The following is a 26,516-nucleotide window of genomic DNA, read 5'->3' on the forward strand; positions in this document are numbered from 1 at the left end:
CACTTCTCACTATCATGGCCATTATACTCGTGGTAGCAGCAAAACATGCCCGTGTTCTTCGTGGACTTGTAATCTGGCTGTCTTGGCTTTGGCTTTGGTATCAGGTGAGCTATACTGGGGTAGATGGCAGCACATGTAGCATTCAAAGAGGTGTATGTTTCATACCTCGGGGTAGGGCCTGTCTTGACACGTGATTGGCCCACTGCGTTGACTGTCTGGGGGCGGGCATTATTGTGACGATATCCTGAGTTATCGTGATAGTGCCCCTTATTCTTTTTATTAAAATGAGATTGGTGAGGATGGAAGTCTTTCCTTTTGCCCTGAGATTGATATGTCTGCTGACTTGGCGAAGCATTAAATGAGGCAGGGGGGTGTGCTGCTACCATTTGGAAGGTTGAGGTCTTTTCATTCGGTTGGATCTGGCCTCCACTTCCTTCTTGCTGATAGGGGGTGATTGTAGGGGGTTTCCCTTGATATGTCTTGCCTCGGCGGAGGCATGGTTATAAGCTTGTGTCATCACCTCAGAGTAAGTCTTCCAAGTGTTGGCATTGATCATGTACTTGAAGAAACAGTCACGTAAGCCTGCCGTGAAAGCCTTGAGGGCGGTCTTGTCATCTGCCTCAGCGCAGCGAGAGTACTCATGGCTGAAGCGGCCAGCGTACTTTCGTAATGACTCGTCCGGCTTCTGGCGAATAGTGTACAAGTCATCTGCGGAATGCAAGCGATCGGTCTGGAAGATGTGTTGAGAGACAAACAGCTTCCTCAACTCTTCAAATGAGTCTACTGTCTCAGGTGGAAGACGACAATACCAGTTTAAAGCTCCGCCAGAGAGGGTGGAGGGGAAGAGAAGGCACCGTTCTTCGTCGGTGTGTCCCCGGTATACCATGGTGGACTCAAAGAGGTTAAGGTGTTCAATCGGGTCTTCCTTTCCAGTATAGAGCTGTAAGTCAAGCTTCTGCTTTGTTTTCGCTTGGAGGGGAGTGTTGAGGATCCTTCTTGTGAGAGGGCCTGGCCTGGGTTGGTTCCAGTCAGGTATCTCGACTTGACGTTCAGCCTTCAGCTTGTTTACTTCCTCAAGGAGCTGCAGGACAAGGGGGTCCTGAGCGGAGTCGTGCACCACCGAAGTTTTCTTCTTTAAGTTCTCATCGCCTCTTGGAAGTAGGAAAGTTTGATCAAGATAGCGTGATCGTTCTTTGGACTCGCCACACTGACTTCTAGAGTGAGTATGTCGGAATGTTTCCGAGTCCCCAGTACCCTCATATTCTTCTGGGACTTGCTGCCCATTCCCTAGATTGGCGGCTGGCCTGGGTCGTGGAAGAGGACCGAGTCTTTCAGAAACTCTTGGGTCATTGATCTTTGAGCTTATGTGGATGGGATTCTCTCGACGTTGCTTTAGGAAGTCTCGACAATCGCGATAGACAGCTTTTGATCCTTCCACTCCCTCTGTGAGGAGGTGTTTTCCTCTACTTCTCCTGCTTCGGGTTGAAGCAGCTGGGTTGAGAGAAGTCTCATGTTGATTATCACATTGATGTGTAGCTCGATCCCTATCAGGGATGTCCGTGTCGGATATCGGTGACCCTCCGTGTTGGGGGGCATTCAGTTGATTGTTAACCTCAACAGGGGCGACGAGCTTATGTGTTTGAGCCTGCCTAGCCTCGTGAAGCATCTCGAAAAGTTTTTCATATTGTTCCTGGAGGACTTCATTCTTCATTGCTATCTTGTTGTTCTGAACCTCTAGCTCATCGACTTTAGCTTGAAGAGTAACTCTATTTCCTTCCTGTTTTCGCTGCTTCATACTAGGTCCAGCGGGGGTGTCATTCTGTGTGCTGTGGCTTCTTTCGCTCCCCATGTCGGAGAGAGATGCTTGGCCAAAAGAAAGTGTACGAGCGGTGGAAACCAGCTTGACAAAGCTGAAGAGAGTGGGAGTAAGTGTCTTTCCCACAGACGGCGCCAAATGTTAATGCACAAAATCAGCTAGGACTTTGGTACAACAGAAAGTGTCAGGTTTTGTGACCTTCGCTTGGTTGCTTCGGTCACTAATGAGGATAAGTACGTAAATGAATAGAGACAGAGAAGCAAACACAGGATGTACGTGGTTCACCCAGATTGGCTACGTCCACGGAGTAGAGGAGTTCTCATTAATTGTGAAGGGTTTACACAAATACATAGGTTCAAGCTCTGGTTTAGTGAGTTCTAGTGAATAGTTTAGTACAAAATGACATTAGAGATTATTGTGGGAGTATGACCCCTATTTATTGAAGAGAGTTTCTAGTTTTGTTCTGACATTGACACGTGTCATGTTGTGATTGGCTTCTGATGTTGACACGTGTCGCGTTGTGATTGGCTTCTGATGTTGACACGTGTCGCGCTGTGATTGGCTTCTGATGTCGACACGTGTCGTGCTGTGATTGGCCTCCTGATTGAAGGGAAACTCTTCTGGATCCTTGACGGTGTAACGTTGACCGGTGCTCAGTAGTTTCGGGATTGGTCAAGTATGGTACAAACAGAAGCATAAGATGTTGAAGATGAGTACTCAAGAGCAATGCCATGTAAGTAATTAGGCAAGGGGTTTTAGGCAGTCAGTTCCTGACTGGAAGCTTGATTCTAAGTGTTAACTGATTGCTCTTTTTCTCCTTGTCTTGCATTTAAGAACAAGGCCAAAGGAAAATACAGGGAAAAAGCATGATGTGGGATACTCTTGCTTTTAACCCTGATGATATGAGATACTCTTGCTCTGGTGTGGCTTGTTTGTAGAGGTATTATCGGGGGGAAAAGAAGCTGAGTATTTCAAGAGACTTTACCGAAAGTGCCCTCTCTGATGTGAAGAAAAGTTGAGCATTTTTTTTTATTTGCAGGTCTACCTGGCTGTGGAGGATGAAGGTCGACATATATAGGAATTGTCCCAAAAGCGAGTGGTAATACTGTTCCTTTACCCTTCTCTGTCATAGCAATGTAGTGGGAGCTGCAGGATTCACGTATTTTAACTTTGTCAGAAAACTTTGAAAATGTAGTCTGTGGTATCTGGAAAGTTGATGTTGCGTGTGAAGATTGCAGACAAGCTTTATCTAAGGCAATTTGGCTCTTAAAGTTCGGAGAGCGGTGCCTCTTCGGTTTTCGAACAAGCAATCCTGTCAGGGATCTGACTCTCGAGATTCGGAGACCAGTGCCTCTTCGATTTTTAAGAAAGTAATCTTGTTGGGAGTCTTGCTCTCGAGATTCGGAGAGCGGTGCATTTTTTATTTTTGAGCAAGTAATCCTGTTGGGAGTCTGGCTCTCGAGATTCGGAAAGCGATGCCTCTTCGATTTTTGAGCAAGTAATCCTGTTGGGAGTCTGGCTCTCTAGATTTGAAGAGCGGTGCCTCTTCTATATTTGAGCAAGCAATCTTGTTGGGAGTGTTTTCTCGAATGTGAGTAAAGGTTAGGTATTTTTGCCAGTCTGCCTTGCCACGGGGCACAGAGGTTGACACACATAGGAACTTTCCAGTTATCAAGCAGTGGTGCTGTTCCTTTACCCTTGTAGGTAATAGTAGGGTAGTTGGACCTTCAAAATTTATGTGTCTAAACTTTGTTAGAGATCTTTGGCAAAGTTATCTGTGGTACCCGAGGAGCTGATGTTGCGTGTGGGGATTGTCGACATATTTTACTCAGGAAAATCTGCTTCTCGAAATCCGGAGAGTGGTGCCTCTTCGATTTTTGAACAAACGACCATGCTGCCCTTTCTTTTATAGGGGCACCAATTGTGTGGAAGAAGTACGTTCAGAGAGTAGGAAATTTTCCCTTGTTTTTGTACTTCAGAGATTTATTGGACCTCATTTCTCCTTCATCATTTCTGAAAATGTCTGGCCCATCCAACCGTCCTTTTGATTTGAACTTTGGTGAAGAGGTAACCATGTCTCCTCAAGACAACATATGGCGCCCATCCTTCTTATCCCCTATTGGTCATTTTACTATTGGGGACTCTGTGATAAAAAATAATATGACCGCTGCGGTGGTGACCAGGAACCTTCTCACTCCCAGAGATAACAGACTACTGTCCAAACGGTCCGATGAGTTGGCTGTTAAGGATTCTCTAGCTCTCAGTGTTCAATGTGCAGGTTCTGTGTCTAATATGGCCTAATGCCTATTTGCTCGAACCCACCAAGTTGAATCATTGGTGACTGAAGTGATAAGTCTCAAACAGGAGATCAGAGGGCTCAAGCATAAGAATAAACAGTTGCACAGGCTTGCACATGACTATGCTACAAACATGAAGAGGAAGCTTGATCAACTGCAGGAATTTGATGGTCAGATTTTACTTGATCATCAGAGGTTTGTGGGTTTGTTCCAAATGCATTTATTGCCTTCGTCTTCTGGGGCTGTACCACGTACTGAAGCTCCAAATGATTAACCTTCGGTGCCTTCTCCTTCTAGGGTTCTGCCCAGTACTGAGGCTCCGAATGATCACCCTCTGGTGCCTCCTCTTTATGGGGATTTGCCGACTGCTGAGACTTCTCCTGAGCAACCTTTGTGAAAGCTCCCTCTTGTTTGTTTATTTTGATTCATGTATATGTACATATTTGTAACTTATCGGAGATATCAATAAACAAGCTTTGCTTCATTTTAACGTATTGTGTTAAATACACCAAGGCCTTCTTCACTAAGTTCTTTGAATTTTTTCTTTTGTTGAAGCTTGTATGTTGAAGCTTTGTGAGTGAAACATGTATGTTGAGGTAGTGCTCCCTTAATTTCCCGAGTGAGGAAAACTTCTCGTTTGGAGACTTGAAAAATCCAAGTCACTGAGTGGTCATGAGACTTCTGAGTATCAAGGTGCAGTAGCATATGGTAGGAGTCCCCCAAGTCTCTGGTCGAGGGAGTTGATGAAGGAGGTGTCTTGCTAGTAGCCAAGTTTCCAAAGTAACAAAACTTCACCATTTTCCTTTCTAATTGGTAGCCCAAAACTCCTCATTCATATATATTTGTTATGAAAGTTGTTAGGCCCAAAGAAGATGAGGCCTAGGCAATTTTTTTTTTCGAATTTTTTTTTTTCATTTCGAATTTTCGAATTTCCGAATATATATATATATATATTTAAGCTTTGTAGGTGAAGCTTCGGTGTTGAAGCTTTGTAGGTGAAGTTTTGAGGTTGAAGCTTTGTTGGGTATCATGAATTGATTTTGCTTCACACTATCTTGATCAAGATAGTGTGAAGCTTTTGTGTTGAAGCTTTGTAGGTGAAGCTTTTGTGGGTGAAGCTTTTGTGGTGGGTGAAGCTTTTGTTGGTGAAGCTTTTGTGGTGGGTGAAGTTTTTGTTGGTGAAGCTTTTATGGGTGAAGCTTTTATAGGTGAAGCTACTGTGGGTAAAGCTTTGTAGGTGAAGCTTTTGTGTTGAAGCTTTTGTAGGTGAAGCTTTGGAGTTGAAGCTTTGTAGGTGAAGCTTTGGAGTTGAAGCTTTTGTTGGGTACCATGAATTGATTTTGCTTCACACTATCTTGATCAAGATAGTGTGAAGCTTTTGAGAATTTGTAGTTGTCTTCCATTGATGAAGCTTTTGTGGTGAAGCTTTGTTGGGTACCATGAATTGATTTTGCTTCACACTTAAGAATTTGTAGTTGTCCTCCATTGATGAAGCTTTGTTGAATTTCCCATTTTTTTTTTGGGAAAACTAGAAATTTGTTGAATTTCCCAATTTCCCTTTTTTTTGTTTGTTTGGGAAACTAGAAATTTGAAAATGTAGGAGAGACAACATATACAAATTTTGCTTCCACACTGTTGGGCAAGAGATTGTGATGCAAGCCACACCTTGTAGTAGTCGAAGGTTTGGATGAACTATATAAATTGAATTTGCTTCGAATAGTCTTGATCAAGAGTGTGTGAAGCTTTCTACGAGTTGTAGTTGCCCTTCATTGATGAAGCTTTTGTTGGCACTATAAATTGGTTTTGCTTCACACTGTCTTGATCAAGAATGTGTGAAGCTTTTGAAAATTGTGGTTGAACTCCTTTGATGAAGCTCTTGTTGGCACCATAAATTGGTTTTGCTTCACACTATCTTGATCAAGAGTGTGTGAAGCTTTTGAGAATTGTGGTTGCCCTCTATTGATGAAGCTCTTGTTGGCATCATAAATTGGTTTTGCTTCACACTATCTTGATCAAGATTGTGTGAAGCTTTTGAGAATTGTGGTTGAACTTCTTTGACGAAGCTCTTGTTGGCACCATAAATTGGTTTTGCTTCACACTATCTTGATCAAGAGTGTGTGAAACTTTCTACGAGTTGTAGTGTTTGCATTGTTACAGAAGAGAAATGTCTGAAGCAGATGCAAGAGGGCTGAATAGCTTGATCTTCGTATGCCATGAACTGAAGTTGTTGTTGGCTTGCAATAAGAGGGCTGAATAGCTTGATCTTCGTATGCCATGAACTGAAGTTGTTGTTGGCTTGCAATAAGACTTTGTTGGTGACTATAACTCTTGTTGGGCATAAGTGCTTCCCTAGTTGAGTTGTCAAGCTTGAGGGTTTTTGATTATTGGTGGTATGAAGGAGAGTACGGGTTGTACATTTCATCACCTGGTTGGTGGCATGAAGATGAGTTCCTTCTTCACCTGGTTAGTGGCATGAGTGGCAAGTTGCCAAATGATATTAGAGTACGGGTTGTACATTTCATCACCTGATTGGTGGCATGAAGGAGAGTATGGGTTGTACATTTCATCACCTGGTTTGTGAGAATTAGGGCAACGTGTCAACGCACATTGTAGCAAGTGTCGAATGACACAAAGTATGTTGAACCTTTTCGAAGCACAGTTGGCTTATGTATGAATGTGTTGGAATGTATGATTGAACGAATATACTGTGAAGCTGTTCATTTATTTGTATAGTCTTGTTGACATATACTTAGACTTTGTTTCATGTTGGAAGCATTTATGTTGAAGCTTTGAACCCGAGTGTTTCATTGCTAGGAATGTAAGAGGATTATGACCGAGTTGTCTAAATCACCTCTTTATTGAATTTATGCCAAATAGTCTTCGTTACATAGGATGCCGAACAGCTGAAGCTTAACACTTGTACAATGTGAGTTTACTTGTAATAGTACTTCAAGTGATTAGTGTTCTATGGATGGCCAAGGGTCTTACCATCGAAGCTTCTAAGCTTGTAAAAGCCAGGGCGACTGATGCCAACAACTTGAAACGGTCTATCCTAATTTGGACTAAGTGTTTCTTCACTCGGGACTCTATCGCAGAGTAATCTTTTATTCAATACCCAGTTCCCCACTTTGAAAGAATGAGGTTTGACCCTTGAGTCATAGTAGTTGGAGATGCGCTGCTTGTAGGCGGCATTCCTCAAGTGAGCCTGGTTTCTGTGTTCCTCGATTAGATTTAAGTTGAGGGTAAATTATTTGTCATTTTCGCTTTGCATGTAGTTCTGGACTCGAAATGTTGCTTGTTCAAGCTCAACTGGGACAACTGCCTCTGTACCAAAGGCAAGTGAGAATGGAGTTTCTCCTGTTGATGTCCGATACGAAGTGCGGTATGACCAAAGAACTTGGGGTACAAATTCTGGGCAACAACCTTTAGCCTTGTCCAAGCTGGTTTTCAAAGTTCGCTTGATTATTTTGTTGATGGCTTCAACTTGTCCATTAGACTAGGGATGAGCTGGGGAGGTAAAACATAAGTTAATGTTGAACTTAGAGTAGAAAATCCTGAACTTATTGTTGTCGAACTGTCGCCCATTGTCAGTGACTATCGCATTGGGAATGCCGAATCTGCAAAGGATGTTCTTCCATACGAAGTCTTCTATTTTTGCCTCAGTAATGGTTGCTAAGGGTTCTACTTCAGCCCACTTTATGAAGTAGTGAACTGCAACGATTGCATAGCGAACCTTGCCCTTCCCTGCAGGCATTGGGCCGATCAAATCAAGTCTTCATTGGACGAAGGGCCAATGGCTGATCATAAGAGTGAGCTGCTCGGGAGGGGAGTAAGGAATAGTTGCGTAGTGTTGACACTTATCACATGAGCGGGATATTCTGATGGCATCTTAGTGGAGTGTTGGCTAGTAATATCATTGGTGAAAAGCCTTGTGTGATAGGGATCGAGATCCAGCATGATCTCCGCAGACTCCTTCATGTATTTCCCGAAGGACAGTTTCCGCCTCTGCGGGCATAAGGCATCTTGGGTATGGTAGGTTAAAACCCCGCTTGTAAAGTTGGTCATTAATGATCAAGTAACGAGTAGCCTTGTATCGAATCTGCTTGGCTTGTACTTTGTCATTTGGAAGGGTGCCATGAGCAAGGAATCTATAAATCGGGGTAATCCAACTATCCCCCTGTTGTAAGTTGCACACTTTCGCAGACATGGTGCTTGGTGCTGCCAACAATTCGACCTGAATTTTTCTCCCAATCTTGTCTTCCACCACTGAGGCGAGGCGAGCCAAAACATCTACATAACTGTTTGTCGCTCAAGGAATTTGGGTGATCTGGTAGTGGAAGTGCTTGAGCAACAATTGTGTTTGTGCCAAATATGCTGCCATGGAGCTATCCTTAGCGTCAAAGTTGTTGGTGGCCTGGTTAACCACCAATTAGGAGTCACTAAAGATATCAATTCGTTTAACCCCAAGGTGTTTGGCCAAACGTAAACCTGCTAGGAGGGCTTCATATTCGGCCTTATTGTTTGACGCCTTGAATATGAAACGAAGAGTATACTTCATCGCCATTTTGTCAGGGGTCTTAAAGACTAGTCCTGCTCCATAACCCTGTTGGTTGGACGAGCCATCAACATAAAGACTCCATGCTGGGGCTGTTGGTTATATTTTCTGAGATTCCAAGGGTAATGAAACCACTTCTTTAGGCGTAGAAACAATGTCAACAAGATATGTGAAGTCGGCGATGAAGTCTGCCACTGCTTGGCCATTCTCAGTTGGTTTTGGTTGGTAGGAGATGTCAAACTCACCCAATGCTATCACCCATTTTATCATTCGCCCAGAAGTGTCAGGATTTTGGAGTATTTGTCGAAGATGATGATTGGTACGCATGATGATGGAGTGTGCTTGGAAGTAAGGGCGAAGTTTTCGAGCAGACATGACCAATGCTAGAGCTAATTTCTCAATGTTGGAGTATCGTATCTCTGCATCTTGTAAGGCCTTGCTAGCGTAGTAGACAGGTCATTCGACATTACCATCCTTTCGAATGAGAACGGAACTTACTGTTGAAGCCGATACCGACAGATAAATAATGAGAGTGTCACCAACCTCAGGTTTGGAGAGCAGATGGGCTTTACTCATGTAGTCTTTGAGGTTCTTGAATGCCTCGGCACATTCATCAGTCCATGTAATGTACTTCTTACTTCTCTTAAGTGCTTGAAGAAATGAGCACATCTGTCTGTGGCCTTAAAGATGAACCTAGTTAAGGCTGCCACCTTGCTAGTAAGGCTCTGGATGTCTTTTGAAGTTATGGGTTCCTTCATGTCGATGATTGATTTGATCTTCTCGGGATTAGCCTTAATGCCTCGTTGGCATATCATGAAGCCTAAGAATTTGCCAGAGCCTACGCCGAAGGCACATTTGTTGGGGTTTAACCTCATTCGATACCTTTTCAGAATAGTGAAAGTTTCAGATAGGTTAGCGATGTGTTAGTTAGCACGTTTGCTTTTGACTAGCATATCATCAACGTAAACTTCCATGTTCTTCCCAATCTGTTCGGTGAACACTAAATTGACTAGTCTCTGATAAGTCGCTCCTGCATTCTTTAGGCCGAAAGGCATGACTTTATAGCCATATAGTCCCCTATCAGTAGTGAAGGTTGTGTGTTCTTGGTCTGGAGGGTTCATGAGGATTTGGTTGTATCCTGAGTAAACATCTATGAAGCTCAGGAGTTCACACCCTGCCGTAGAGTTTATAAGTCTGTCAATGAGAGGAAGAGGAAAGCTTTCCTTCTGGCATCCTTTGTTTAGGTCGGTGTAGTCGACACACATTCTCCACAAGACCTTTTGGAGCAAGAGACTTTCTTTGGTCGAATTGTTCTTAACAAGGACCACATTTGCTACCCATGTTGGGTAATTGACTTTGCGGACGAAGCCTATGCCTTTGAGTTTTTCAACTTCTGCCTTCATTGCTTCGTATTGTTCAGCGTCATAAGATATTCGCTTTTGTTTCGCTGGCTTGGTCTTGGGGTCAATACTCAAACAATGACATATGATATTGGGAGAGATGCCTGGCATGTCCTCGTATGACTAGGCGAAGACCTCGGTGTTGTCTTGCAAAAAAGAGATCAATGCCAACTGAATGAGTGGTGACAAGGTGGTGCCAATCTTCACCATGCAATCTGGATAATCTTTTGATATATAAACCTTCTTCAACTCTTCAGTGGGTTGTGCTTGCTGGGTGAAAGAGTCATCTCGATGATCGTCGGGTTGACTGTTGCCACCATGAAGATCTAAGTTGGCTTCGTCCGGGTTGGTCTTTACGACATGGTTATGTATAGAAAAGGTTTCCTTGGGTATAGGCAGGTGTTGTTGCTTGATCGAAGTGTTGTAACATGACCGTGCACTAAGTTGATCTCCTTTGATGTAACCATTGCCGTAGGGGGTTGGAAATTTCATCAACAACATACGTGTGGATACCATGGTCTTGAGATCATTGATGCCTGTGCTTCCAAAGATGACATTGTATGCCGTTGGGCAATCAACTACCAGGAAGTTAGGGGTAATAGTAGTTGTGTAAGAGCATGTACCAATGGTGAAAGGTAAATGTATGCTCCCTATAGGTTGCACGATATCACCAGAGAAGCTTATTAGAGGAGAAATCGAGCGATCGAGCAAGTGTTCAGCTACATTAAGTGCCCTGAAAGCTTCAGCAAACATGATATTGACCGAAGCCCCCGTGTCTACCAGGATTCGTCGTACTTTAAAGTTGGCTATGTGAGCCTCAATGATCAGTGGGTCATTGTGAGGGTAGATGATACCTCTTTCTTCCCTAGGGTAGAAACATATTAGATCCCAGTTAGGCTTTTGATACTTGCCTCCCCTGATGTCTTCCACGTGAAACATTTGGTGGTTGGGCATTAAAGCTCGTTCGCTGTTTTTCATGGCCCTATTAGAAGATTCAGATATGGGTGTGCCGCTACTTATGGAATATATCACATTCACTTGGCATTGGTTACGGTTATCCCTTGAAGGGTAAAGGAGGAATCGATCAATTTTTCCTTCACGCGCCAAAGCTTCAATATGATCACGAAGGGTGATACATTTCTCGCCATCGTAGTCGTTATGCTCGTGGTAGCAGCAAAATGTGTCCGTGTTCTTCGTGGGCTTATAACCCGACTACCTCGGCATTGGCTTCAGTATCAAGTGTGCTATGTTGGGGTAAATGGCCACGCATGTGGCGTTCAAAGGCGTGTATGTCTCATACCTCGGGGTAGGGCCTATCCTGACACGTGCTTGGCCCACTGTGTTGACTGCTTGGGGACGGGCATTATCGTGGCGATACCCTTGGTTATTGCGATATTGTCTCTTTCTCCTTTTACTAAAATGGGACTGGTGAGGATGGAAATCTTTCCTTTTGCCTTGAGATTGATATATTTGTTGACTTGGTGAAGTATTAAGTAAGGCAGGAGGAGGTACCGCTGCCGTTTGGAAGATCGAGGTCTTCTCATTTAGTTGGATCTGGCTTCCACTCCCTACTTGCTGAGAAGGGATAACTGTGGGGGGTTTCCCTTGATATGTCTTTACCTCAGCGGAGGCATGGTTGTAAACATGTGCCATCACCTCAGAGTAAGTATTCCAAGTGTTGGCATTGATCATGTACTTGAAGAAACAATTACGTAGGCCTGCCGTGAAGGCTTTGAGGGCAGTCTTGTCCTCTGCCTCGACACAACGTGAATACTCATGGCTGAAGCGGCCAGTATACATACGTAATGACTTGTCTGGCTTCTGGCAAATAGTGTACAAGTCATCCGCAGAGTGCAAGCGATCGGTCTGGAAAATGTGTTGAAAAATAAACAGTTTCCTCAATTCCTCAAATGAGTCTACCGTCTCAGGTGGAAGACGACAATACCAGTTTAGAGCTCCGCCAGAGAGGGTGGAGGGGAAAAGAAGACATCGTTCTTCGTCGGTGTGCATCCGGTATGCCATGGTGGACTCAAAGAGGTTAAGGTGTTCAATCGGGTCCTCATTTCCAGTATAGAGTTGCAAGACAAGCTTCTGCTTTGTCTTTGCTTGGAGAGGGTTGTCGAGGATCCTCCTTGTAAGAGGGTCAGGCTTAGGTTGGTTCCAATCAGGTATCTCAACTTGTCGTTTGGCCTTCAACTTATTTACTTCCTTAAGGAGCTGTAGGACAAGAGGGTCCTGAGTGGAGTTATGTACCACTGGAGCTTTCTTTCGTAAATCTCCATCTCTTCTTGGAAGTAGGATGGTTTGATCAAGAGCATGTGATATTTCCTTGGACTACTGACTTCCAAGGTATGTCTGTCGGAACATCTCTGAGTCCCCTATACCTTCGTGTTTATCTAGGACTTGTTACCCCTTCCCCAAATTGGTAGCCGGTTTGGGACATGGAGGGGACCGAGTCTTTCAGAGATCCTTGGGTCATTGATCTTCGAGCTTACATGGATAGGATTGTCTTGACGTTGCTTTAGGAAGTCTCGACAGTCGCAAAAAACAACTTTTGATCCTTTCATTCCTTCTGTAAAGAGGTGCCTTCCTCTACTCATCCTGCTTCAGGTTGAAGCAGCTGGGTTAAGAGAAGTCTCATGTTGGTTGCCATTTTGATGAGCAGCTCGCTCCTCAACAGGAATACCCATGTCGAGGGCAAATGACATTCCGTGTTGGGAGGCACCCAGTTGATGGTTGACTTCCACAGGGGTGATGAGCTCTTGTGTTTTAGTATACCTAGCCTCATGGAGCATATTGAAGACCTTCTTATATTGCTCTTGGAGGATCTCATTCTTCAACGCTATCTCATTCTGTATACTGTGACTTCCTTCGCTCCCCATGTTGAAAAGGGATGCCTGGTCAAAAGAGAGTGTACGAATGGTGGAAATCAGCTTAACAAAGCTGAAGAGAGTGGGAATAAGTGTCGTTCCCTTAGACGGCGCCAAATGTTGATGCACAAAATCAGTGAGGACTTTGGTATAACAGAAAGTGTTAAGTTTGTGACCTTCACTAGATTGCTTCGGTCACTAATGTGGATAAGTATGTAAATGGATAGGGACAGGGAAGCAAACACAAGATGTACGTGGTTCACCCAGATTGGCTACGTTTACGGAGTAGATGAGTTCTCATTAATGAAGGGTTTACACAAGTACATAGGTTCAAGCTTTCCTTTAATGAGTACTAGTGAATGATTTAGTACAAATGACATTAGGAAATATTGTGAGAGAATGATCTCCTTTTATAGAAGAGAGTTTCTAGCTTTGTTTTGACATTGACACGTGTCGTGTTGTGCTTGGCTTCTTATGTTGACACGTGTCGCGCTATGATTGGCTTCTGATGTCGACACGTGTCGCGCTATGATTGACCTCCTGGTTGGAAGGAAACTATTCTGGGTCCTTGACGGTATAACATTGATCGATGCTCAGTAGTTTCGGGATTGGTCAAGTATGGTACAAACAAAATGCATACATGAAAAGCATGATTTAATGATTATGTTTTATGAAATGTTTTGTAATATAACATGCTTACTGAGGCTAGATTGAATTACTACTATTTTTCCTATAACCTGTGTTCTTATAGAATATCCGATGGATGACGATATGATATTTAGAACATGTTTCGAACACCTCTTTATAGTATAGATGATAGATGACTTTATATTATGAAGTTGCTTTTCAATATATATATGTTCAATGGTTTTGTACTTACCTAGTGGTCATTTCCACTACAGGACGTAGGGATAGATTCCGGTCCGTTCCAGGTGACGGTTTGGTGTTGGCATAGGGCCTAGAGTGTATTTCCTCTGGCTATTTAGCACAGGGACGGGGAGCCGGCATGGGGCCTGAAGTGTATTTTCCTCTGATTGTCTACTCAGAGACGGGGTGCCGGCATGGGGCCTGGTGGTTGTCGGACAAATCACTAATGTTTATTATTTATACAAGTTATGAATTTGAGACACTGCACAACATGTTAGGTTTCAGAAAAACCTATGTTTATTATTATGCATGTGTTTTCATAAAATATGGGGGTTAGTATGTTAATAACTGTTTTGTATATATATATTTCAATTGGTCCACTCATGTTTGTTTTGCGCCCCCTTCAGGACCTATGAATGAGGAGTATGACCTGAGCTACGAGGCATTTCCATACTAGTGATTCAGTGTTATATCTTCTCTGTTTCGACACCTATTGTAATATAGCACTTCGCTATCTTAAATTCTGCTTGTACTCTGTATTAGATGTATGCTCTGAACTTACATGTATGACCATAATTTTCTTAATTAGCAGTTGAACTTTAGTATTTTGTTATTAGTTCCTATTTCTTGTTTTAGCATATTTCTTAGCTTTTGCTTAAATTAAATGGCTTTCATTACCTTTCGGGTGTCGGCCAGCACGTGACCATCCCGATGTCCCGAGGACATCAGAATCGGGGCGTGTCAGATTGGTATCAGAGCATGATTCATTCAGAGCATACGTAGGATTCCTTTCCACCATTTGGTAATTATAATTTTCATTATATCTTTAATTTCCAGTTGGTCTAAATTTTTCTTGTTTCTTGTCAGAATTATGGATCCCGCTGGTGGGAATGTACTTTGTCGAGCTTGTTCTGATATAGGGGGAGGAATCTAGCAATTGACCAATGTTTTATGAAATGCCTTTACTCATAGATCGAATCGCACCTATATTGAGATTGCTACCAGTCATGGTATTCCGGATCTTCGAGTAGCGGGAGCCTGTCAGGAGGCTGAGGAATGGTTGAAGTAGGAGTATAAAAGTTGCCCGATAATAGTGGAAGGAGAAATGATGGAGGCTAATCTGGTCCCTTTTAATTTGGCGAAGTTCGATGTTATTTTGGGATGGATTAGTTATCCAGGCACCGTGCTTATGTCGCATATTGCGAGAAATCTGTGACGTTCAATCGGCCTGGACTACCGTCGATCACATTTCAAGGTGAGCGACGAATCCTTCCTAGTAGTATTATTTCTGCTATCTAGGCAACTAAATTGTTGAATATGGGAGGTGTGGGATTCTTAGCCCATGTAGTGACGAAGGATAAACCTTCATTGAGTCCTAAGGATGTGCCGGTGGTAAAGAAATTCACCGATGTTTTTCTGGAGGATTTACCAGGGTTACCGCCTGTGAGGGAAATTGAATTTACCGTCGATTTACTTCTAGGTACAGACCTTATCTCTTTACCACCTTATCGAATGACACCAGTGGAATTGAGGGAATTGAAGATTCAACTTCAGGAGTTAGTGGATAAAGGTTACATCCAACCCAGTATGTCTCCCTGGGGTGCTCATGTTTTATTTGTTAAAAAGAATGATGGATCGATGAGACTTTGCATCGATTACCGGCAGCTAAACCGGGTGACGGTGAAGAATCGCTATCCTCTGCCTCGGATTGATGACTTGTTTGACCAGTTGAAGAGAGCTTAGATGTTCTCTAAGATCGATCTTCGCTCAGGTTATCATCATCTGCTAATTCAGGAGGAAGGTGTACCGAAGATGGCCTTCTATACTAGGTATGGACACTTTGAATTCCGTGTCATGCCTTTTAGACCGTATTTGGACAGGTTTGTGATTGTGTTCATCGATGATATTCTAATCTATTCCAAGAGTGTTAACAAACACATGAAGCATTTAAGGTTGGTACTGTAAAGGTTGAGAAGTCAACAGCTGTATGCTAAGTTTAGCAAGTGTCAGTTCTGGCTAAACCAAATCAGATTTCTCGGTCATGTAGTATTTGTTGAGGGAATTCGTGTGGACCCTCAGAAGGTGTCGGCAATAACTACATGGGAGCAACCGAGGAATGTTACAGAAGTGAGGAGTTTTTTAGGTCTGGCTGGCTATTATCGAAGATTTGTTAAAGGTTTCTCAGCCATTGCCTTACCTTTGAATAAGTTGACTCGGAAGGAAGTTGAGTTTAAGTGGGATGAAAATTGTGAACGGAGTTTTTAAGAGCTGAAGCAGCGTCTCACTCAAGCTCCATTTCTTGCTCTTCTGAACGATAACGGTGAGTTTGAGATCTACACGGATGCATCTCGGTCAGGTTTGGGTTGTGTACTGATGCAGCATGATAAAGTCATCGCTTATGCTTCCAGACAACTCAAGATCCATGAGAGAACCTACCCACTCATGATTTGGAACTTGGAGCGGTAGTGTTCTAGTTGAAGATTTGGAGACATTACTTGTACGGTGAGAAGTGCCGCATCTTTACTGATCATAAGAGCCTCAAGTATATCTTTACTCAGAGAGACTTGAACTTAAGGCAGAGAAGATGGATGAAACTTATCACTGACTATAACTGCACGATCGAATATCATCCCAAAAATGCCAATGTAGTGGCGGATGCACTTAGTCAGAAATATCACGGACAGCTTGCATCCCTTCAAGCTATCCATGTTCTGTTACTATTTTCTCTTCGGGAAATAGGCGTGTCGATAAAATCGAGTGAATAAGGAGCTTGGTTGGCACATTTCTAGGTTAGATCTGTTTTGGTGGGTATGGTTATAGAAGCTCATGAGCTTGATCAGGAATGTGCTGACATAAAGATTTCGATGGAAAAAAAAGGAAAAGAGAAAAAAATTATTATTCGAAAGGATGGAGCCTTGATGTGGGGAAACAGACTGTACGTGCCTCATGATAATGAAGCAGTGAAAAAGGAAATTCTGGATGAAGTGCACCTATCAGCTTATGCCATGCATCTGGGAAGTACTAAACTATATCGCATTATCCGTCTGTTCTATTACTGGTTAGGAATGAAGCAGGATGTGGCGGATTATATGAGTAGATGCATCATTTGTCAACAGGTGAAGGCTGAGAGGCAAAGACCTGGAGGATTGATGCAGAATCTTCTGATACCAGCGTGGAAATGGGAAGACATCACCATGGATTTTGTGTATGGTCTGCCGAGGACACAGTCGAGATTGGACGATATTTGGGTAATTGTCGATCGACTCACTAAGACCGCTCACTTCTTGCATGTTCAATAAACCTATTCACTGGAGAAGTTGTCGAAGTTGTTCATTGATAATATTGTTAAACTTCATGGTGTACCTGTCTCCATTGCTTCAGACAGAGATCCTAGGTTTACTTCCAGGTTTTGGAAAGCTTTTAATACTGCCATGGGTACTCAGTTGTTGTTCAGTACTGCCTATCAGTCACAGATCGATGGTCAATCTGAGAGGACAATTCAGACATTGGAGGACATGTTGAGAGTGTCTGTTTTCCAATGGAAGGGTAATTGGGATAACTATCTGCTGTTGGTTGAGTTTGCATACAATAACAGCTATCATTCGAGTATTGGTATGACACCTTATGAAGCTTTGTATGGGAGAGTATGTCGAACGCCGTTGTGTTGGGCAGAGGTCAGCGAATGAGTGTTGCTGGGACCAAAGATTGTGGACACTACCAATGCAAACATTCAGCTGATTAAGAGAAACCTAAAGGCAATGTAATACCAACAGAAAAACATCGCGAACAAACATTCCAGGGATCGTGAGTATAAGGTTGGCGACTATGTTTTCTTGAAGTTGTCTCCCTGGAAGGGTGTTGTTCAATAAGCGGGGAAAGTTGAGTCCTTGATACGTCGGTTCCTATTAGATTACGGAGAGAATTGGTGCAATTGCCTATAGATTGGAGTTGCCATCGAAATTGTCACTGATTCACAACATTTTCCATGTTTCTATGCTTCGAAAATATGTATCAGATCACTCTCATATCATTCAGCTAGAGTTGCTGGAGGTAAGTCAGGATGCTAGCTATGTCGAAGAACCGTTGGCTATTCTTGATCGACAGGATAAAGTTTTGAGGAACAAGGTTATTCCGTTGGGGACGAAATTTTTATAAGGGGGTAGATTGTTACACCCACTCCCATTTATAAAAATATAATTATCCCCAAAAATGTTATTAATCTATCATTTTAGTCCAAATTTTATTACCAATCAGGATCTAAATAGTTATATCCTTTTCATTCTCAAGCTGCCACGTGGCAGCACCCCAACTATCCTCACATTTCTCTTTCTGTCCCCTACCTTTCCCCATGACTTCATCTTCTTCTTCTTCTTTCTGTCTCTCTTTTCTCTCCCTCTCAAATCCCTCATCTCTCTCCCTCTCTTTATCGAGATCACACACACACTCACACGCAGAGGCACGCTCGTGCTTGAAGAAGGCACCACCATCACCAATCCCTCATGTGAATAGGTGCAATTATTAACGGTGATTCCTATTATTCCTTTTTGGTACAGCTTTGCACCATCGATGTACGGTGAGTGGACCTCTTCAAAAGCATGTTTTAATAGTAGAAATGCATACATGAAAAGCATGATTTAATGATTATGTTTTATGAAATGTTTTGTAATATAACATGCTTACTGAGGCTAGATTGAATTACTATTATTTTTCCTATAACCCGTTTTCTTATAGAATATCCGATGGATGACGATATGATATTTAGAACATGTTTCGAACACCTCTTTATAGTATAGATGATGAATGACTTTATACTATGAAGTTGCTTTTCAATATATATATATATATATATATATATGTTCAATGGTTTTGTACTTACCTAGTGGTCATTTCCGCTACGGGACGTAAGGATAGATTCCGATCTGTTCCAGACGACGGTTTGGTGTTGGCATAGGGCATGGAGTGTGTTTCCTCTGGCTATTTAGCATAGGGACGGGGAGCCGGCATGGGGCCTGAAGTGTATTTTCCTCTGACTGTCTACTCAGAGACGGGGTGCCGGCATGGGGTCTGGGGGCTATCGAACAAATCACTAGTGTTTATTATTTATACAAGTTATGAATTTGAGACATTGCACAACATGTTAGGTTTCGGAAAAACCTATGTTTATTATTATACATGTGTTTTCATAAATCTGGGGGTTAGTATGTTAATAACTGTTTTGTATATATATTTCAATTGGTCCACTCATGTTTGTTTTGCACCCCTTTCAGGACCTATGAATGAGGAGTATGACCTGAGCTACGAGGCATTTCCCTACCAGTGATTCAGTGTTATATTTTCTCTGTTTCGACACCTATTGTAATATAATACTTCTCTATCTTAAATTCTGCTTGTACTTTGTATTAGATGTATGCTCTGAACTTACGTGTATGACCATAATTTTATTAATTAGCAGTTGAACTTTAGTATTTTGTTATTAGTTCCTATTCCCTGTTTTAGCATATTTCTTAGCTTTTGCTTGAATTAAATGGCTTTCGTCACCTTTCGGGTGTCAACTAGCATATGTTAGGCACGTTTTATTGTTGTATAAACATGGGTGTAACATAGTATTTTTAATACTATGCATCAAACTACATTTCTTCTTAATATAGGTAAATTATTTTTCATGTATTAGTACATATGTTAAGCACGTTTTGTTGTTGGTATAAACATTATTTTGCATCATTGTAAAAAAAGAGATATTATATTACACCCATGGTATAATTGTTGTAGGTAAATTAATGTGCATGTAGATAATGAAATACAATGTTATAATATATTAATAAAAAAAGGATAAATTCAAAAGTATTTAAGAGTAGGGTGAAAAAAATTGAATCGAATAGTTTTATGAAAATTCAAAGCCTATCTAAAAAATTAATATGCAATAAATTTTTAACGTTAATGTCTTTTTTTTGTTGTTGCAAAATCATTTACTCTCTCCTTACAATTAAATGCCTACATCAAATATGTAATAGGGGTATTTTAGGCATGTGAACAATGTAAAATGTGTGAAGTAATATGAAATTAATGAATTTGTTTATGTGGATCCTAGTCATTGGGTTTTCTTTGAGTAAAAAAGTTATGTAGGATTTTATATGAAGAAAATTGAGTTGGAATGGCTAAAATCATATTTTCAGTAGTAGTTATGATTCAGTATTCAATTTCAACATAAATTCTTTTACAATTTTTAATAACAACTTGTTATTTGCTTCTATTTCTTACGTACCTTTTTCTTCCAGCTCCACACTGTATTGGAGCACACACCAACTTTTCCAATTGATGTTTTTATCGTACCACCGTTGAATTTAATTGAATGATTGTTCTCCACCAACTTCAATGGTGGTCTGATATATATCACACCTTCAAATTTGAATATTGATACTATAGGGTAAGCCTTTTGTTTTACCGCACTTTGTATCCATGTTTTCATAATTTTTCACGCACCATGGTACATTTGGAAAGTTAACTTCGATTGGCACAATGCCTTCCAGATATTATAGTGGGTACGTTTCACTTTAACATAAGGTACATTTCAAGTTACATGGTACGTTTGGAAAGTTAACTTTGATTGGCGGATTGCCTTCTAGATATTATAGTGGGTACGTTTCACTTTAACATGAGGTACGTTTCAAGTTGCATGGTACGTTTTAATTCGATACTGGTACCTAATTTGACTTTGATACGTTTAAATTTGACATTGTTACGTTTCTATTTGAAAAATAAATTGTAATGATCCATGTCAAGAGATATAAGATGCAATGTGTGTATACTCAATAATGGTGGATATAAAGATCACGGAACATTCGAATTCGTAAGCCAATAAAATAGATCATTGTTTATGAACGCCTAATTTCTCTATCTCCCCTAACAAATTTCAGCTTATTTTCAGTAGCTATTCTTTCTCTCCCTTTTTCTCTTTCTCTCTCCCTAGCAAAATTTCTCACGTCTGTATCTCTCTTTTGATGAACTGGGTGAGAGAAACGATAAAGAAGAAAACTGTTCTCCGATTGTTAGGGAGATAATTAAAAATTAATAATAGATATTAAAGGATAAACTGGAAATGAGTACATATCCTTTTACATTAATAAAAGATAATGAATTAAATAAGAAAATGCTGATGTGGACATAAATTAAAGCACCCTAATTAAAATTTTAAAAGTTCAATCAAAACTTAAAACACTACAAATGTTTAGTTTAAAAAATGTGAAAAATAAGTGGTAGAATCTAATTTTCTCTAAAAATAATTTAGGGGATGGGAGAGTTTTGAACCCAGGACGCATAGGTATAAACTCAACACCATATCGACTAGGGCCTTTTAAACCACTTGATATTGTGGATTTGTCAACTGGGTTTTATCTATTTAGAATAATTTTACTTCTTTATTTTTTTAAAAGAGTTTTTACAATGTGTTGGAAAAGTTGAGATAAACAAAATAAGTTATTATTTTAAAATCGCTCACCTCAAATTTCTGATGTCGTTACACATACAAGAAGATTTTTATGTGAATATTGAAAAGCTAATAATATAAAATTAATTAGATGGAAAAAGCAAAAATATAAGGAATATGGTTGGAAATCGCCAAATAATGATTTTTTTTTTAAATTAATTTTGATGGAAATGTAAAATCTAATGGTACTTTTGTTGCAAGGTTTCTAATAAAAAAATTCTTTAGGTCATACAATGTTATAAAGTAATTAAGTGCTTTTCCTTTAGGTTTCTCTTCTGTTCTAGAGGTTGAAACTACAACATTGAGGAGAGCTCTTCAATGGATCATCCGAATGAAGTATGATAAAGTTAACATTGAGGGAGACTCTAAAGTCCTAATGCATTTGGGTAGATTAAATTTGTGTGTTATTATGATTATAATCATTTATATTATCTACAGGATTCAGTTTGTAATGTTTGTTAATTATCATTTCAAAATAAAAGCGGTTGTTTCATGTGATGATTTTATACCGAGAACTTTTATTTACACCCAGTAATCCTCTTTTCACACCCAACTTAAAAATTTTGTCCAGCAAACTTACCTTTTTACCCTCAAATACAAAATTGACAAACTTAAAAAAAAAAACACAAACACGTAAACCCACCCAACCACCTATTGTGGCAGTAATCGGATTTGATTCCGATTGTCATTACAAAAAATTGTCATCACCGATGTTCAATTCTTCGTGCTCATCTCTATGATGGTGGCGACAAGGTCACAGCTGCACGTTGCAACCTAGGTGAGCAGCGGCTGCGATTTGGAAGAAGGGGCTTGATTTGGTTTGCCCATGGTAGAACTGACCAAATCCCCAAACAAATTTGGGTTTTTATTGACGACGGTGATCGGGGTGGCGGAAACTGCCGGAGCCACGAATGTCCAGCTCTTTCCGAAGATATCCCCGACCATGGAAATCGGGGCGTTGGTCAATCCGGGTCGGGCGCTTTGGGTCGGAGCCTGCTGGTGGGTCCAGGAGGTGGTTCTACTGGCGGTGGGTTGTTGCCAGGCGGGTCGGGATTGGGCGGCGGTGGCGGAGGAGGAGAAAGAAGAGGTCTTGTTCTTTTGGTAATGGAATTGAATTTGGAATTCATGGTAATGTAAGTCGAAGTTGAAGTTGAAGAATTGCTCATTTACACCCAGATCGAAGTCGAAGTTGGAATTCATGGTAATGGAGGGAAATTTTATTTTCAAGTTTTCAATTGTGTAACAGGCTGAGTTTTACACCCAGATTGAAGTCGAAGTTGGAATTCATGGTAATGGAATTGAAATTGTTTACTATTCTGGATCAAAAGAAACGAGATCCGATTGCGTAACTGAGAGAAGAGAGTCTTCTCAGGGCCACTTTGACACACCCATTCGCTAGTTGATAATATCTTTCTATACCCATCTTTTTATTAGGGCATAATTGGAATATAAAATTTAAAAAAATATTAATGGGTGTAGAGTAAGTTAACTGGGTTGAAATAAAATTTCCCTTTTATACCCGTCAATATTGTTTGGAGTTTGCATTGAAATTGCAAGAAATGGTTAACTAATTAGGATGGACATAGATAGACACTGTAAGTTTATAGAAAAAATGCTGTAAACATAGAGTGACCGATACAAACATAGATGGTATTAGTTCTCATATGCTTCTCGACGATGCAATGGAGGGTGTACTTGGTGGCTACATTTGTAACTAAAAATAATGAATCCCATAGATAGGATATGAAGTTTTCAGATTGGTTTTTTATTCCATATATAGATCAAAGATAAAACGTTTCAATTCTAATTTATGAAATTTCCTATCGTTTGACTAAAACTAAATAATTAAAAGGAAAATAGAAATTAGGAATATATATATATATATATATATATATATATATTTAACAAACAATATTATATACACTAAGCGAGACGGGATGGATTAAGCCTCACAATGCGTTAGCAGTAATGTAGTTTAAATTTGTTTTTGATGAGAATCGAACCTAAGATCTCTCACTTACAAATGAAGAAGCATACCGCGAATCGAATCTAAGATCTCTCACTTACAAATGAATAAGGATACCACTAGACCATCGTACTAAGTGGTTTCTATTATAAATATTCGTTAAAAGCAATATTATGCCAAAATTCACACGCGTTCTACGTTCATGTCTTTCTCACCGTGCAAGCATGGGTGGTGATTTTAGAATCCCATGCATGATTCATATAGAACTTTTCATTGCGATAAAAATCCTGTTAACCTTCGATATTCATCCATGCACATAGAGTTCTGGTTAGAATCGAAATCTAAAAGGTCAAGAAAGCCGAGACAACCAACCAGCTGCATGAGACAACCAACCAGCTGCATGACTACGTTATATAGTTGCAGAAAACATATAAACAGAGAGACCTTTCTAAGTCTGCAATTAATATTACGTATATATTTTAATAAAGAGACAACAGTTCAATGCAATAGAAACCAAGCAGATTCTTTAATTAAATAAATAATTAACATACGTATATACAAGCCACAAACCTCGCTAAAGAACCACAGTGAATACAAATACAATTTTTTTTCTTTTGTGGTTTGGGAATTGAAAACCCTAAATGATAATGATGTAGTAAAAATTTGAAGATGATGCTTATGATTCTAGTTATGAATAGAATGACCAACTCCTGGACTATGGCCAGGGGTTGTGGGTCGGAAAGATTCTACATGACCAGGGGTTGGGCTCTGGGTCTGAGTAGTGTTTTGATCTCCAGTAGTCTCTCCTGCCATTATTTTTGCATCTGGATTCAAGCATTTCCCACACTTCAACTCCTTACTTACTTTCAAATTCCTCCCATCAATGCAGGTCAGTTCATGAGAGAAAATCATTAGTAGAAAAAATAAACAAATATAACTAGCATTGGCCATAGTGTGATCGAGCTAAGAAGTGTATATAAATACTAAAATGCCTACTACAATACTGTAATGAGCTCAAGCTTTTTGAGAGGGAGAGAGAGAGAGAGAGACTTAAGGAAGATACTTAGAATTCCTCCCTTGAAGGGTATTTATAGACTGAATAAGCAAAGCATGAAATAGATTCAACAAACTAAGAATATAATGAAAAAACAATCCTAGACGCAAGATAAAAAAAATAAAAAAAACGAGCCCCAAACATCAAGATTTCTTGTAGAATGTGAGATGCATGACACTGAGAAATGTTTCAGTGTGCCGGAAACGGCCTTGTACACCAAGTGTCATAATATAAGTAATTAAGATTTCTTTTATTTTTTTCAAGTATCCAACCACTTTTAGTATAATGGGACATGCTGCCGGCACATTGAAATATCTCTCCACGACACTAAAGAAATTAAATACTACTGTAGTGTTTGAACTCTTTCTTTATGTCTGTCTGTCTGTAATATGAAGCTCTCACTGTTTATCATATACTAAAATAGTATTTGTCACGGTAGATGTACCATAATTACATTTGTAATTAAGTTCTAGCTCGAATTACATTGTTTATTTTGATGGATGAGAATCAGTTTGTAGGTTTTAGGTTCAAAGCATATTTCTTTTAAGCTATGTGCACATAAAGCATTTGTGTCATAATTAACATGTACATCAGGATTCTTTATGAGTAAAATTAATGTAATTTTTGCGCCACAACTAAAACAATGGATCGAAAATCAAAAGTTGTTGTCTAAGGCGAGGACGTAAAGAAATGTCAAGTTTACTAAATCTTGTATTAATTTATATATAAGAAGGTCGGATAGTTTTCATATTGACAATTAGTTTTATAGTAAAACTTCAACTTCCTTCTTATAGTATAGAGTAGGCTGACGCACGTGTGAAAATCAATGGCCAAATAGGCTCCACGTCACTCAATTTGTGTTGTCCACGTGTTAGGCTTAAAAATTCGTCACAAATGACATGTAAGGATGTGAACAAATGCCACATATTAGAAGTTTACTAAACCTTATGTGTATTTATAAAAAGTTGAAATGCTCCCTATATATATTAATAATTGATTTTATAAAGGAATCTCAATTTCCTTTTCCTAAACTAAAGGATAACAAAAGAAATGTGTTGTCAGGGTACTTTATGGGTGCGTTCTAGTCTTTTAAATTAAGATCCCACATGCTAGTGACGTTTAAGTTGTGTTTGGGTGAGAGACTTCCAAATCTCCGAGGATTGAGGCCAAATTAATAAAGAAAATGTTAGATAGAGGAGATAAAATGTGTACTTCTTGAAAATTACAAAGACACGTATAAGAGACTTGTAATGATTATGTGTGCATTTCTAATCCTTTTTTAGACTATTGCTTCCTCTAGAAGTCTCTCACCCAACATCACCTTAATGAGTCTTTGGGTGATGGAGTTAATATAGACTAACTACCACTTCTTAGAGAAGTGGTCTGTAAGTAGGATATTTGTGTTCTAGGTATATATAAAATTGCTTCGACCTTACTTTAACATGATCGGTTCTATGGGATCGTACCTCTGCATCCTTGATTTCTAAGGTATATGTAAAATTGCTTAACAAAGTGCTTTTCCACTCTTAAGGACCCTTTTGTCTGGTGTAATGAGTAGAACATTTTTTTTTTCCAGATATATTTCCAAACACTGTCTCTCAACACTTTCGCAGATCATGCTTAGCTGACAGACAACATTAAAAAAATAATATGCTTGTTAAATGCATCTGATTGTTATGTTCAAAGCATTTGTACCCGACATATTCGCATCAAGTATACTCCTCTGTACATGCATGCAAATACCTTAAAAAATCAGCTTGTCAACGTACGTAAGCGCGCGCGCGCGCACATACCTTCAATACTAAGTTGGTTTTCATGGCCCTTCTTGCAATAAGAAGATACTTTGCTACTTTTAACATCTCTCAACTTTTTTTACTTAGGTCATTTGCTATTTTAGTTTCTTCGATCGCCTTTTTCCCTCTTGGTTTGGGAAGTATATACATACTACATATATAGCTGGAGCTAGTTGGCTAGTGAAAGTGTGAATCTTCACTCCCTTCCAAATATACTGTTGTTTATTGACAGAAAGCTGGAACAAGTTGGTACTTGATTCAGTCCCACCTGACCCAACAATGTGGAGAGGGATTCTTTCGGCCTACCCTATGCCACTATCGCCAAACCCTAAAATATTTATAATTTAACCAGCTATGTTATCATATAGCAAACCTTATGTGTTATGTGCCACTAGCTCCATAAGATTCTTCATAT

Source organism: Malus sylvestris, chromosome 2 (assembly GCF_916048215.2).
Source record: "Malus sylvestris chromosome 2, drMalSylv7.2, whole genome shotgun sequence".
Classification (NCBI taxonomy): Eukaryota; Viridiplantae; Streptophyta; class Magnoliopsida; order Rosales; family Rosaceae; genus Malus; species Malus sylvestris.